Consider the following 14,706-nt stretch of genomic DNA (forward strand, 5'->3'; position numbering starts at 1 on the left):
GCCAAGGGTCAAAGAGAACAATTTGCAGTTTTATAGCTAATATCATGCTCTTCTACACATTTTGAAATGAGGCTGAGACAAAATGTTGCTGTTTTAGAGGTAGACTCAGCTAAATCACGTTGCAATGAGCAGCACCGCAGATATTGAGATGAGCAAGATGCAAGACTTTGCTCTCACACAGTTACACACAGTATCTGCGCATGCAGACTGGTACAGGACCAAAACAGGGGAGAAGTTAAGCCTTGTGCTTCAACAATCTTAGTTGTTACTTTCTGCATCTACTTCATATCGCTGAGTCTACCTTTAAAGCACATTTCCTGCAATTCAACACATTGTCATGGGGAAGACAGAAAAATGTAATAGCTAATTTCACGCTATTCTACACATTTTACATAAGTATTCAGCCCATTTCTTTAGGCAAACCTACATTAGTTCAGGAGTAAAATGTGGCTTAACAAATCACTTAATAAGTTACAATTACTCACTCTGTGTGAAAAAATACGGGTTGACATGATTTTTTTATGAATAACCCTTCCTCTGCCCCCCATACATACAACATCTGTAAGGTCAGTCAGTCAAGTATTGAATTTCAAGCTAAGATTCAACTGCAAAGACCAGGGAGCTTTTCAAAATCTCATAAAGAAGGGCAGTAATTGGTAAATGGGTAACAATAACAAATCAGACATTGAATATCTATTTAAGCATGGTCAAATGAATAATTAAGCTGTGGATTATATATTAAACCATCCAGACACATCAAAGATACAGTCGTCCCTTTGAACTGAGCTGCAGGACAGGAATGAAATGTTACCATGAGGTCAACAAGAAAGGTGGAGGTGTACACTACCAGTCAAAAGATTTAGAACACCTACTCATTCAAGGGTTTTTCTTTATTTTTACTATTTTCAACATTGTAGAATAATAGTAAAGAAATCAAAACTATGAAATAACACATATGGAATCATGTAGTAACCAAAAAAGTGTTAAACAAGTCTAAATATATTCAATATTTGAGATTCTTTAAATAGCCACCCTTTGCCTTGATGACAGCTTTGAACACTCGTGGCATTCTCTCAACCAGCTTCACCTGGAATGCTTTTCCAAGTCTTGAACGAGTTCCCACAAATGCTGAGCACTTGTTGGCTGCTTTTCCTTTACTGTGCGGTCTGACTCATCCCAAACAATCTCAATTTGGTTGAGATCGAGTGATTGTGGAGGCCAGGTCATCTGATGTAGTACTCCATCACTCTCCTTCTTGGTAAAATAGCCCTTATACAGCCTGGAGGTGTGTTGGGTCATTGTCCTGTTGAAAAACAAATGATAGCCCCACTAAGCCCAAACCAGATGGGTTGGCGTATTACTGCAGAATGCTGTGGTAACCATGCTGGTTGTGTGCCTTGAATTCTAAATAAATCACAGACAATGTCACCAGCTGTTACACTCGTCGTCGGAATGAGGAGACCAAGGTGCAGCGTGGTAGGCGGACATCATAAGTTTATTAAATGAACACCAAAAACAAGAAAGAATAAACGACACGTAAAGTTTTGTAGCGCTAACACAGCAACTAACCAAAAACAAGATCCCACAAACTAAGGTGGGAAAAAAGGCTGCCTAAGTATGATTCCCAATCAGAGACAACGATAGCCTCTGATTGGGAACCATACCCAGCCAACAAAGAAATAGAAAAACTAGAATGCCCACCCAAATCACACGCCGCCCTAACCAAATAGAGAATAAAAAGGTTCTCTAAGGTCAGGGCGTGACACCAGCAAAGCATCCCCACACCATAACACCTCCTACTCCATTTTTTACGGTGGGAAATACACATGCGGAGATCATCTGTTCACCCACATCGCGTCTCACAAGGACATGTCAGTTGGAACCAAAAATGTCAAATTTGGACTCCAGACCAAAGGACAAATTTCCACCAGTCTAATGTCCATTGCTCATGTTTCTGGCCCAAGCAAGTCTCTCCTTCATATTGGTGTCCTTTAGTAGTGGTTCCTTTGAAGCAATACGACCATGAATGCCTGATTCTCCTCTGAACAGTTAATGTTGAGATGTGTCTATTACTTGAACTCTGTGAAGCATTTATTTGGGCTGCAAATTCTGAGCCTGGTAACTCTAATGAAGTTATCCTCTGCAGCAGAGGTAACTCTGGGTCTTCCATTTCTGTGGCGGTCCTCATGAGAGCCAGTTTTGTGAGTGCACTTGAAGAAACTTTAAAAGTTCTTGATATTTTCTGAATTGACTGACCTTCATGTCTTAAAGTAATGATGGACTGTCATTTCTCTTTGCTTATTTGAGCTGTTCTTGACATAATATGGACTTGGTTGATGTGTTCACTTTTATTATACAATGTAGGAAATAGTTCAAATAAAGAAAAACCCTTGAATGAGTATAAAACCTTTGACCGGTAGTGCATGTTTCATGATTGACTACTCATGAAGTGATTGCAGTAACGTATAGGAACTCAAGTCATTTAGTTCTCCCGATCTGGAATACCTCACCATAAAAGGCAGACCGCATTACCTCCCGAGACAATTTTTTTTAGTCTTCGTCACGGCCATGTATATTCTCACCCATGCCGACATCGCGATGGCTCTCAAGGAACTACTGTACACTGGATTTTATGCAAACTGGAAACCATGTATCCAGAGGCCACATTTGTTGTAGCTGGGGACTTTAATAAAGGAAATCCGAGGAAAACGCAACCAAAGTTCTATCAACACATCTCCTGCGCTACTTGCTCATTGAGTACTCTTTACCATTTCTACTCCCCCTTCCAGGATGGCTACAAGGTCCTCTCCCGCCCTCCCTTAGGTAATTCAGATCACACCTCCAATTTGCTCCTCCCCTCCTATACTTAAACAGGAAGAACCTGTGGTAAGGACTGTTCAACGTTGGTCTGACCAATCTGAATTTATGCTTCAAGATTGTTTTGATCATGTGGACTGGGAACATTTCCAGGTTGTCTCCGAGAATTATATCGACGTATACACTGACTCTGTGACTGAGTTCCTCAGGAAGTGCATAGACGATGTTGTTCCCATTGTGAAAATTAGAATTTATCCAAACCAAAAACCGTGCATAGGTGGCAGCCTTCGCATGGAACTGAAAGTTTCACCACGGCAAGGTGACTGGGAACATGCTTACCGCCCCAATAGATCCATAGACGATGCAATCGCACTGCACATTGCCCTATCCCATCTGGACAAGAGGAATACCTATGTAAGAATTCTGTTCATCAACTTCAGCTCAGCCTTCAACACCATAGTGTCCTTCAAACTCATCACTAAGCGCGTGCCCTGGGTCTGAACCCTGACCTGTGCAACTGGGTCCTGGACTTCTTGATGGGCCAACCCTAGTTGGTGAAGGTATGCAACCTCACCTCCACCAAGCTGATCCTTAACACCTGGGCCCCACAAGGCTGCAGGGATATGTGGTACGCCAGTGCCCAGTACCAGGACATTTAAGATCAAAACCTGGTTCTTCTATCAAGGCAATAACCCAAAACACACATAAAAATCCACAAAGACATGGTTAATCGGCCACAAAATCAACATTTTGCCATGGCCATCTCAGCGTCTGGACTTGAAACCCATTGAAAAGCTGTGGTTTGAACTGAAGAGACCAATCCATAAGCGCAAACGAAGGATATCAAGGATCTGGAAGGATTTTGTATGGTGGAATGGTCTAAGATCCCTCCCAATGTTTTTTTCAACTCATAAAAGCCTCAGTGCGGTTATCCTCACAAGGTGAGGTTTTGAAAGGTATTGAAAACAGAGGTGTCAATAATTTTGACCCCTACCTTGTTGCATTTTTTGGGGTTTTACTTTCTCTGAGCAATTGTATTAGTATAAAAATAATATAATTTCCCAATTTTTTGCACACCATGTAGCTCAGTATTTGTATTTTACACAGTCATTTTTTTTTCATCTTTATCAAGGACGTCAATTAATTCTGACCCCACCATATACAGCACAATTCTCCATTAAATAATTTGAACCACAATTTTTGTGGTAATACTGCAATCAGTAGGTTGTATGTTTGGATTGAGCAGATATTCCCATATATTTTCGATAGCTTCATATGTGACATAACTCCTCCGTTTCTATTTGTAATATCATTAACAAAATTAAATTTTCAATTAGTTGGAAATTAGACGTTGTAATCTGTATTAAGGCAAAAAGTCAATTTCTGAATGAAGGATGAGCCTTTCTTAATAATCTACTGGAGAACCATTTTGGGTTTAAGTATAATTTATGTATGAGTGAAGTTTTTAGTGAGAGAGCTTTAAAGCTTAAATATTTTATAATTTTAGCCCCCCAAACTCATATTCATTATGTAAATAGAAATGTTTAATTTTGTCTGGCTTTACATTCCAAATAAAATGAATACATTGTTGTTCATATGAATTTTAAAAATGAGTCGTCTGGATTAGGCAGTGCCATTAGTAAGTAAGTAAACTGAGAGTTAATTAATGCTATTTTTTACATAAATAGAAAAGTATTTACCTCTCCATGGTTGCAGAATCGTATCTATTTTTGCTAACTTTATATTGAAATTGATTGTGGTAAGTTCATTTATATTTTTTGAGATGTGAATTCCAAGTATGTCTACTTCACCATCTGCCCATTTTATTGGTAAACTACAAGGTAGTGTAAACACTGTGTTTTTTAAGGATCCAATACGTAATACAGTACACTTGTCATAATTACATTTTAGTCCAGAAAGGCTAGAAAAGTGATCAAGATCTTCAATGAGACTGTGCAGGGATCCAGATTGTGGACTTAAGAAAAAACTTGAGTCATTGGCATACATTTCTAACCCCTTGATGTTCTTGTTGGATATCGTTTTAATAGCTAGCATTTCAATGGCCATAATAAATAGATATGGAGACAACGGACAGCCTTGTCTTAAAAGCTCAATACTTTCTGAGAAGTAACCATTATTTACTATTTTACATCTGGGGTTGCTGTACATAACTTGTATAAGAGATTCACCGAAATTAACGTAATCCAGGCATTATATATAAATTCTAGTCGTACTTTATAAAACACCATTTCAAAATCTGCTATGAAGACCAGGCCTGGAATCTTTGATGTTTCATAATGTTCAATTGTTTCAAGTAATTGTTAGTATATTATCTCCAATATATCATTCATGTAAAAAACCTATCAGATCAGGATGAGCAATGTCCGGTAAAACCATTTTTATGCTATGTGCTATACATTTCGTCAGGATTTTCGCATCCCAACATTGAAGTGTAAGAGGCCTCCAGTTTTTGGACTGGATCTTTATACTTACCACCTGGGTCCTGTTTAAGTAGTAATGAAAGGGTGGTTTTTGATTGTATCAACTCGCCACCCAGAGATTTTACTTGCGACATATAGTTAAATGCACTAAAGAGGAACAATGGTTATATATTGAAGATGCACATGCTGATCCTCAGACTCTTTTCATGTGTCTATTTTCAAAGGATAAAGCTAAGAACATTAACAACTTCATAGTAAAGAACATTATAACAATATGGAAGAAAATTAAACATATTCTACTAGAACCAATATCACTCCCTAAAAACACAATCTTATGGAACAATCCTTGGATAGCTTTTCAGAATTCACAGATAAAGTGTTCTAAATGGAAAACTAAAGGCATAGAAACTTTAAATGACTTGGTAATAGAATATACATGTATTTCCGTGACAGAGATAAAAAGCAATTTTGGATTGACCAATGTAGATATTTTCAAAGAACCTACATGCAACTTAAAAGTTTAATATCAAGAAATGTTGATTTTAAATCTTTTGGACATCAGAGCAATCTTGAGAGAATCCTATTTGAGTCACAAATTCATATTCATATGATAGGTAAGATATACAAAACCTTGCAGAGCCTATCCAACTGACAGTCGCTTAGGAAAAAATATAAACTATTGGAACCAAGACTTAAAAATAACTGATATTGGAACAAGATTGAGGGAATGTTGGAACATAAATAACAAAATTACAGTTAACAAAAATGCATGCTTAATCCAGTATAAACTAACGTAAATAATGTATTTCACACAAGACAAAAATAACAAATTGTACAGCAAATCTTAAGTGTAAAACTAACAATGACTCAATAATATATGCCTTCAGAGAATGCTATGAAGTCCAAAAGTTATGGGAGGAGTTAGAAAGTTGGCTGTCAGGTGTATTACAATGTAAATGTACTTTTAATCTGTCTGTTTGCTTATTTCAAGACATGGCTTGCTTATTTCAAGACAAGACATATAAGGGTGCAGTGAGATGGGTTGGATGATACTTTTTTTGTCAATCACCTTGAAAAAATATATACTTAAAAACTGGGAATCAACCAATCCTCCATCATTAACACAATGCAAAGGTTAAATGCACATTTTCTAAATCAGGGGTGTCAATCTTAATCAGAGCAAGTGCCATATTGAAAAAACACAACGGAATTCCCAGGCCAGATATATCCTATTCTGTTAGTTTTTATTAGAAAAAATAAGGCCCTTTTTAATGTCCACTTATGTCCATAGGATGCTGTATATAGCATTTTCTACATATTAAAACAAAAGAAGAGATAAATGATATTTGTCCAGCCTTTGCTGCTATGCTTGCAAATTTGTATAATATGCTAATCAAAAAGCATTCAATAACTCAAAATAACAAAAATGTAGCTAGGTTGTTGTAACATTAAACTTAAAACATGTTTTTATTTTTTTTTGCACTGCATGGATCACCAGTGCAGATGAATGCAGTATTTCTGTATGGCGCACTCAAAATGTCTTGTAGTTGATAAACCTGCCTAAGCTACTGCTTACATTTTGCTGTAATAGGCCTACATGTTTTTATTTATTTGTACCTTTATTTGACTAGGCAAGTCAAATTCTTATTTTCACACAGTGGGTTAACTGCCTGTTCAGGGGTAGAACGACAGATTTGTACCTTGTCAGCTCGGGGTTTTGAACATGCAACCTTCCAGTTACTAGTCCAACGCTCTAACCACTAGGCTACCCTGCCGTTTCTCCTTTGTATTGTGTTTTTTTGCAAGTTTTGTTTTTCGGTTATTCAATGTCAATCTTTAAAACCCGAAGCCAGACTGCAACAATTTAGTACCCTAGTTAGGACTATGGCATGTGTCTGTCTGTATACGTTCCCTCTGCTGCGCGATAAACTGGACACACGATAGCGGCAGTGCAATTAAAGTTGAATTCACCAATGCCAGTGCACCAGGCTGTAATTTCACAGTGGTGGAAAAAGTACCCATTGTCAACATTGAGTAAAGGTAAGAATACTTTAATAGAAAATGACTCAAGTGAAAGTCATCCAGTAAAATACTAATTGTGTAAAAGTCTAAAAGTATTTTGTTTTAAATATACTTAAGCAAAAGTAAATGTAATTGATAAAATATACTGAAGTATCTAAAGTAAAAGTATAAATAATTTCAAATGTCTTATATTATGCAAACCAGATGGCACCATTTTCTATTTATTTTTATTTACAGATAGCCAAGGGCATACTCCAACATTCAGACATCATTTATAGCATTACATGCTTCATTCAAAGGCCCTTTTCTCAAAAGTGAGTTTACAAGTGTATCAACTTTCAAAGAAGAATGACTTTCCCTTTGTAGCTCTGAGTAAAAAATACATTGTTTTCTTTAGGAATGTAGCAAAGTAAAAGTAAAAGTAGTCAAAAACATAAATAGTAAAGTACAGATACCCAAAAAACTTCTTAAGTAGTACTTTACTTAAGTACTTTACACCACTGTAATTTCCTAATTACTCAACTGTTGACTAATTTATACTTGCTAGTGTGTCCTATTGTCCTTTTTTAGTAATTTATACCCGCGTGGGGTGTGAATCCTTTATCTTGTAACCTTTTGACAACCAAGATTACATTTTCTGTAGGCTACAGTAATGACCGTTGGAACCACTAGCAGGCTCATGTGTGGGTGTGGGTCTGGTGTGTGGTGGTAATGTACTGCAGTTTATCGTGCAGCAAGTTGGCAGCAAGTTGGCAGTGCTTGCTGTGACTTGTAGTGATGCGCATCGCGGACTGTATGTAAGCGAGCCTAAATTAGTTGACAACCCAAATCATTGCGCGGGCAAATAGAAAAGTGCCACAGACCGGATTCTCTCCGCTGGCCTTGTGTTTGACACGTGATCTAAATGTTGAAAGTGCGTGGGCAATGGAGAGAAACAAAATGGTGCAGTTTGATGCCAGGTGGTGGAGAGTGTTGCAGGTGCGAAGTTGTGGATATCTGTGTGCTTTTGTATGTTGTCATTTGTATGCGTATGTTTTGATTAAAGAATAAAATCTTACAAAAAAGAGAAAGTTGCTCTCCATCCAGGTTCACAACAACGCGCCCTCTCCTCTATCACAGGGCCGGCGACCCGGCGGTATGGGGGGGCAGGCCCGCCCACCCTACCGTACCGCCATGCCCGTCTAAATAAAATATTGAAATACTGATCATTTATTTGACCGAGACGCTGGCCGACAGAAAGATGCATCAGTCTCAGTTAAAGCATCCAAGCGAGCGAAACAGTGCCCCTCTGTCTCAGTATGTTTAGACCATGTATCTGATGCTGTCTGGACCAAAAGAATATGGCTTGTCATACTATTTCTGGCCAGACAGCTTCGAATACATGCGCTACACATAGAGGGGCGCTGTTTCGCTCGCTCGGATGATTTCTCCGGTGATATAGTTTCAGCAGAGAGGAAGAGGCTAAGCGAGAGGGCTCACTGGCGGCAAAATAAATCCATAATAAACTCAGTGCTTTTCTATGGAAATAATTTGCTGATCTAAATTTGTCGCCTGCTTCTCATCTTTGGGACGAAGACTCCCATTGTTATGGTGGAGACATAAGCATCTCGTCATTATATACAGCTCTCTGGTGTCAGCCTCTTGCGAATTGGAAAGGAAAGTTGGCAGATGCTGGATTGCCCTAAAGTAAATGGATTCGCCAAATGTATGTAATTACTAATTTCTAACAACAAAATAATTTAAAATACTTCACCAGGGAGCACGACTTAGCCACAGAGGATCATTAGCTTCTTAAAAAAAAACATATCACAAGTGCGTAGGCCTTATGCCTATTTGGGAAGCCCGCAATTTGGGTAGTGCAATGTCTGATTTCCGATTGTCTTAACTCATCACGTAGACTACATAACTAATAACTCCGAGGGTCCGGAATAGGCTAGTTGATACAATGTTGCAAGTTCCATAGGCCGGGATTTTGCACCATGTTGCACGTCACTACAAATAGCTCAAATCAAGAGAGATAGAAAGGAAAGCAGACAGCCGTGGTAGAGAGAGGAATGTGATTGAAAGTATCATTATTTTCTACTGTTTTTATTTTGTCGGCATTATGCCTATGTGTTTTACTTAGTTGAAAATATAAGTTATAGGCCTACTGCTGCATTGGCCTATAGGCTATCTCTGAGTTCTATGCTCTCATTTCTTTAGCTTGCTAATAAATGACAGTGTATTAATGTGTCCATATGGCTGGTGCTCTCACCATAGTTGAATTTTAACTTTTAGATTATTAAAAGTTTACTTCAGATTTATACAATTGACATGGATGGACCTCGAATACTGACTTGTATCACAGATGAACTCACTGAGAGAAGTAGGGGGAGAAAGTCAATTGCTGGTTTTGAAAATAGAAGACTCATTTCCATTAGAACTAAATTCTATTATATTCTATGATTCACATTTTAGCCCAAGAGTCTGCTCATCGGAAAACTTCCTTTTCACTGAATGTTTACACTAGCAAGTAACAAAACAATTGGACAGTTAAACTGCAACATAATTCCTGGGAAATGTAAGCCAATCCTTTGCATAATTGTTTTGTGTGTGGTCTAGTACACTTCATCTGGACTCTGGCGGTGCCAGGTAACCTAATCTGTTTCAAATCAAATCAAATCAAATCAAATGTTGTCAAATGTTTAACAAAAATATGGTGACCAACTGGATCAACTTGAGTGGAAAACCTTTTGAAACAGAGTAAAACAGGGAGGTCAGGGAGTTCCAATAAGAACACACACTTTAATTTCCCATTGAGGAACATTTTAACGTTGTACCCTACTGAACAGTACCCTGGGTTTTTCACTGAGCCAGTCAATTGTAGGCCTGTCATGAAATAATACCAACCCCCACATGCATGCTTACAATACACTATTAGAAAAAGGTGCTCAGTAGAGGCATACAGGGTTCTTCGGTTTGTCCACATAAGGGAACCATTTTTGGTGCTGGGTAGAACCCTTTGCCCCTGGGGTCTATCTAGAACCCTCTATGTAGTGTAATTTAAAGAACCCCCTGTATATGGTTCTACCTAGAACCCTCTATGAAGGGTTCCTCCAAGAACAATTTTATCATCTAAAGGTTCTTCCTAGAACCTTCTATGACGGGTTCTACCGAGAACCCTTTAATCTCTGGAGGTTTCTTTCAAGAATCCTCTATGAATAGATCCGCCAGCCTTATTAGACTTTAAAATGTCATTATTTATGCCAATACATTACATATATCATAAGGCCTTTCTTTGAGGGCCTAGTTATACCGTAACACAATGGTGTTAGGAATCTCCTGGTTTACAGGCCATATCAGACCTGCAAGTCACATTATGCAGCCCAGAGTTAGAATATCCAACAAGTGGAATTGCTGATCAACCGCAGCCTGCATTCAGAATGACTGCCAGGGTAGGGTAAATTGAACAGTGAGACAACCTCAATCATATAAACTGGAACAACCATATCAGTAACGGGTGCAATAAGTCCAATTAAAGTCCATTAAAATAACATCAAATTGATAAAAAATAACGTGTAGACATTGTTCATGTTGGAAATGACTATTGTAGCTGGAAACGGCAGATTTTTTATGGAATATCTACATAGGCGTACAGAGGCCCATTATCAGCAACCATTAGCTAATCCAAGTTTATAATTTTAAATGGTTAATTGATCATTAGAAAACCCTTTTGCAAATATGTTAGCACAGCTGAAAACTGTTGTTCTGATTAAAGAAGCAATACAACTGGCCTTCTTTAGACTAGTTGAGTATCTGGAGCATCAACATTTGTGGGTTCGATTACAGGCTCAAAATGGACAGAAACAAAGAACTTTCTTCTGAAACTCGTCAGTCTATTCTTGTTCTGAGAAATGAAGGCTATTCCATGCGAGAAATTGCCAAGAAACTGAAGATCTGGTACAACGCTGTGTACTACCCCCTTCACAGAACAGCCCAAACTGTCTCTAACCAGAATAGAAAGAGTAGGAGGCCCCGGTGCACAACTGAGCAAGAGGACAAGTACATTTGAGTGTCTAGTTTGAGAAAGAGATGCCTCACAAGTCCTCAACAGGCAGCTTCATTAAATATATAAAGATAACTTTATCCCATTACTCAACCATATGAAAGCAGATTTAATTAAATGGGACAATCTTCCTATAAATCTTACAGGTATAATAAACTTCTTCAGAATGACATGGCTCCGAAGTTATTATATTTATTCTCCTTATTATATTTATTCTCGGTAATAGCGGTAATAGCCATGCCATTCTTTAAAGACTTGGTCATAAAATACTTTATATGAGCAAATAAAAGTCGTACAATAAAAAGGAATATTTGTATTATTTTTATTCATTTTTTAAACAATCTTCATATATATATTTTTTTACCCCCTTTTTCGTGGTATTCAATTGTTAGTAGTTACTGTCTGGTCTCATCGCTACAACTCCCGTACGGGCTCGGGAAGGTCGAGGGCCATGCGTCCTCCAAAACACAACCCAACCAAGCCGCACTGCTTCTTAACACAGCGTGCATCCAACACGGAAGCCAGCCGCACCAATGTGTCGGAGGAAACACAGTGCACCTGGCGACCTTGGTTAACGTGCAATGCGCCCGGGCCGCCACAGGAGTCGCTGGTGCGCGATGAGACAAGGATATCCCTACCGGCCAAACCCAGACGACGGACGCTAAGCCAATTGTGCGTTGCCCCACGGACCTCCCAGTCACGACAGAGCCTGGGCGCGAACCCAGAGTCTCTGGTTGCACAGCTAGCGCTGCGATGCGATGCAGTGCCCTAGACACTGCGCCACCCAGGAGGCCCTAGGATTTCTCAGTTTGGCTGGGCAGTCAGCTGTAGGAAGAGTCTTGGTGGTTCCAAACTTCTTCCATTTTAGAATGATGGAGGCCACTGTGTTCTTGGGGACCTTCAATACTGCATCATTTTTTTGGTAACCTTCCCCAGATCTGTGCCTCAACACAATCCTGTCTCTGAGCTCTATGGACAATTCCTTCGACCTCATGGCTTGGTTTTTGCTCTGACACGTACTGTCAACTGTGGGAGCTCATACATCCAAATCATGTTCAATAAATTGAATTTACCACAGGTGGACTCCAATCAAGTTGAAGAAACATCTCAAGGATGATCAATGGAAAATGGATGCACCTGAGCCCAATTTCGAGTTTCATAGCAAAGGGTCTGAATACTTATGCATTTAAAAAAAAAAATAATACATTTGCAAAAATGTTTTGTTTTGTTTTATCATTATGATGTATTGTGTGTAGATTGCTGAGAAAAACGTTTTATTTAATCCATTTTAGAATAAGGCTTTAACGTTACGAATTGTGGAGAAAGTCAAGTGGTCTGAAAACTTTCCGAAGGCACTGCACTTAAAAAAATTGTATATTTTAATTATATCCACTAAATATATTTAAATATACTTTAAAAAAAATATTTATAATATGCTGTTCCTCATTTAGCTTTTTCAATTGTTTTGATGTTCATTTGCCAACTGAATAATCGTGTACTTTTAACTAAACCATGTTTTATGTTAATTTATCACATTAATGTGAACAACTAAAGTGCTAAATGCGACTGGTGCACAGTTATACATTTCTTTTATTTAAAATTGCCACTTCAGCCACAACTGTTTTGTAAATAGCCTGTTGTAACATTGGCTGAGAGGATGTCTTCATCAATCATTGTAACCTTGGCTAATTACAATAGCCAATGTGGTATTACTGAGTAGAAGTATATTTGTAAAAGTATACCTGTACACCGTATTCATAAGGAATATACAGGAATTCTAATTCTAATTCTAATATCCTTCCTGTTTGGCCCTGTCCGGGGGTGTCCTCGGATGGGGCCACAGTGTCTCCTGACCCCTCCTGTCTCAGCCTCCAGTATTTATGCTGCAGTAGTTTATGTGTCGGGGGGCTAGAGTCAGTTTGTTATATCTGGAGTACTTCTCCTGTCCTATTCGGTGTCCTGTGTGAATCTAAGTGTGCGTTCTCTAATTCTCTCCTTCTCTCTTTCTTTCTCTCTCTCGGAGGACCTGAGCCCTAGGACCATGCCCCAGGACTACCTGACATGATGACTCCTTGCTGTCCCCAGTCCACCTGGCCGTGCTGCTGCTCCAGTTTCAACTGTTCTGCCTTATTATTATTCGACCATGCTGGTCATTTATGAACATTTGAACATCTTGGCCATGTTCTGTTATAATCTCCACCCGGCACAGCCAGAAGAGGACTGGCCACCCCACATGTGCTCTCTCTAATTCTCTCTTTCTTTCTCTCTCTCGGAGGACCTGAGCCCTAGGACCATGCCCCAGGACTACCTGACATGATGACTCCTTGCTGTCCCCAGTCCACCTGACCGTGCTGCTGCTCCAGTTTCAACTGTTCTGCCTTATTATTATTCGACCATGCTGGTCATGTATGAACATTTGAACATCTTGGCCATGTTCTGTTATCATCTCCACCCGGCACAGCCAGAAGAGGACTGGCCACCCCACATAGCCTGGTTCCTCTCTGGGTTTCTTCCTAGGTTTTGGCCTTTCTAGGGAGTTTTTCCTAACCACCGTGCTTCTACACCTGCATTGCTTGCTGTTTGGGGTTTTAGGCTGGGTTTCTGCACAGCACTTTGAGATATCAGCTGATGTACGAAGGGCTATATAAATAAATTTGATTTGATTTTGATTTGATTAATTAAAATACCATTTAATTGATCAGGCTAGTATACTAATAATATAATGACGTTGATGGGTCAACTACATGAAACTTACATTTATACGAAACATCAATTTAAGTATAATTCTAATTTAAGAGAAATATACATAAAAAGTACCTAAAGTGTATTCAGGGGTGAAGGATAGCTGAAGCTGCTGGTAGATGGATTCAATTTTAGACTGAAATAAATGTAAAGTCCAGAAACGTATTGCAGAGCTTAAGAGAGTCAGTGAAGAGGGCGGGGAAAAACAGAAGCAATTTGCTGCCAGAAACAACTCACAAGATATAGATCAGGGAATTTTCTAAATGTGAAACCCACTTCCTTGAAACACATGAACTGAAACTGTCTTTGTTGCGTCCAAGATGATTAATTGCATGCCTTTTCCATTGTCTGATATGGCTGCTGGCCAAACTGTGTTTGCTCATGACAACAGTTTGCAGTGAACTGTTTTAAATCCCCCCATTTCATGTTAAAGAGCTATCTCACCAGGATCATATGGCACTAGGCAATGCAGCCTTCCACAGGGAAGTATACATGCAAATTCACCGCTTTCCCCATCTGTAAGTCTTCCTGCAACTTCTAGTAATCTTCCATCTACCAGCATCATGTCAGTCAAATCTAATTACATAGTTGTCAAGAGTTAAACTGTCTAAGTATCAGGATATGATTTTATTTGGAAAG

The sequence above is a fragment of the Oncorhynchus tshawytscha genome, linkage group LG22 (assembly GCF_018296145.1).
Source record: "Oncorhynchus tshawytscha isolate Ot180627B linkage group LG22, Otsh_v2.0, whole genome shotgun sequence".
In the NCBI taxonomy this organism is placed as follows: domain Eukaryota; kingdom Metazoa; phylum Chordata; class Actinopteri; order Salmoniformes; family Salmonidae; genus Oncorhynchus; species Oncorhynchus tshawytscha.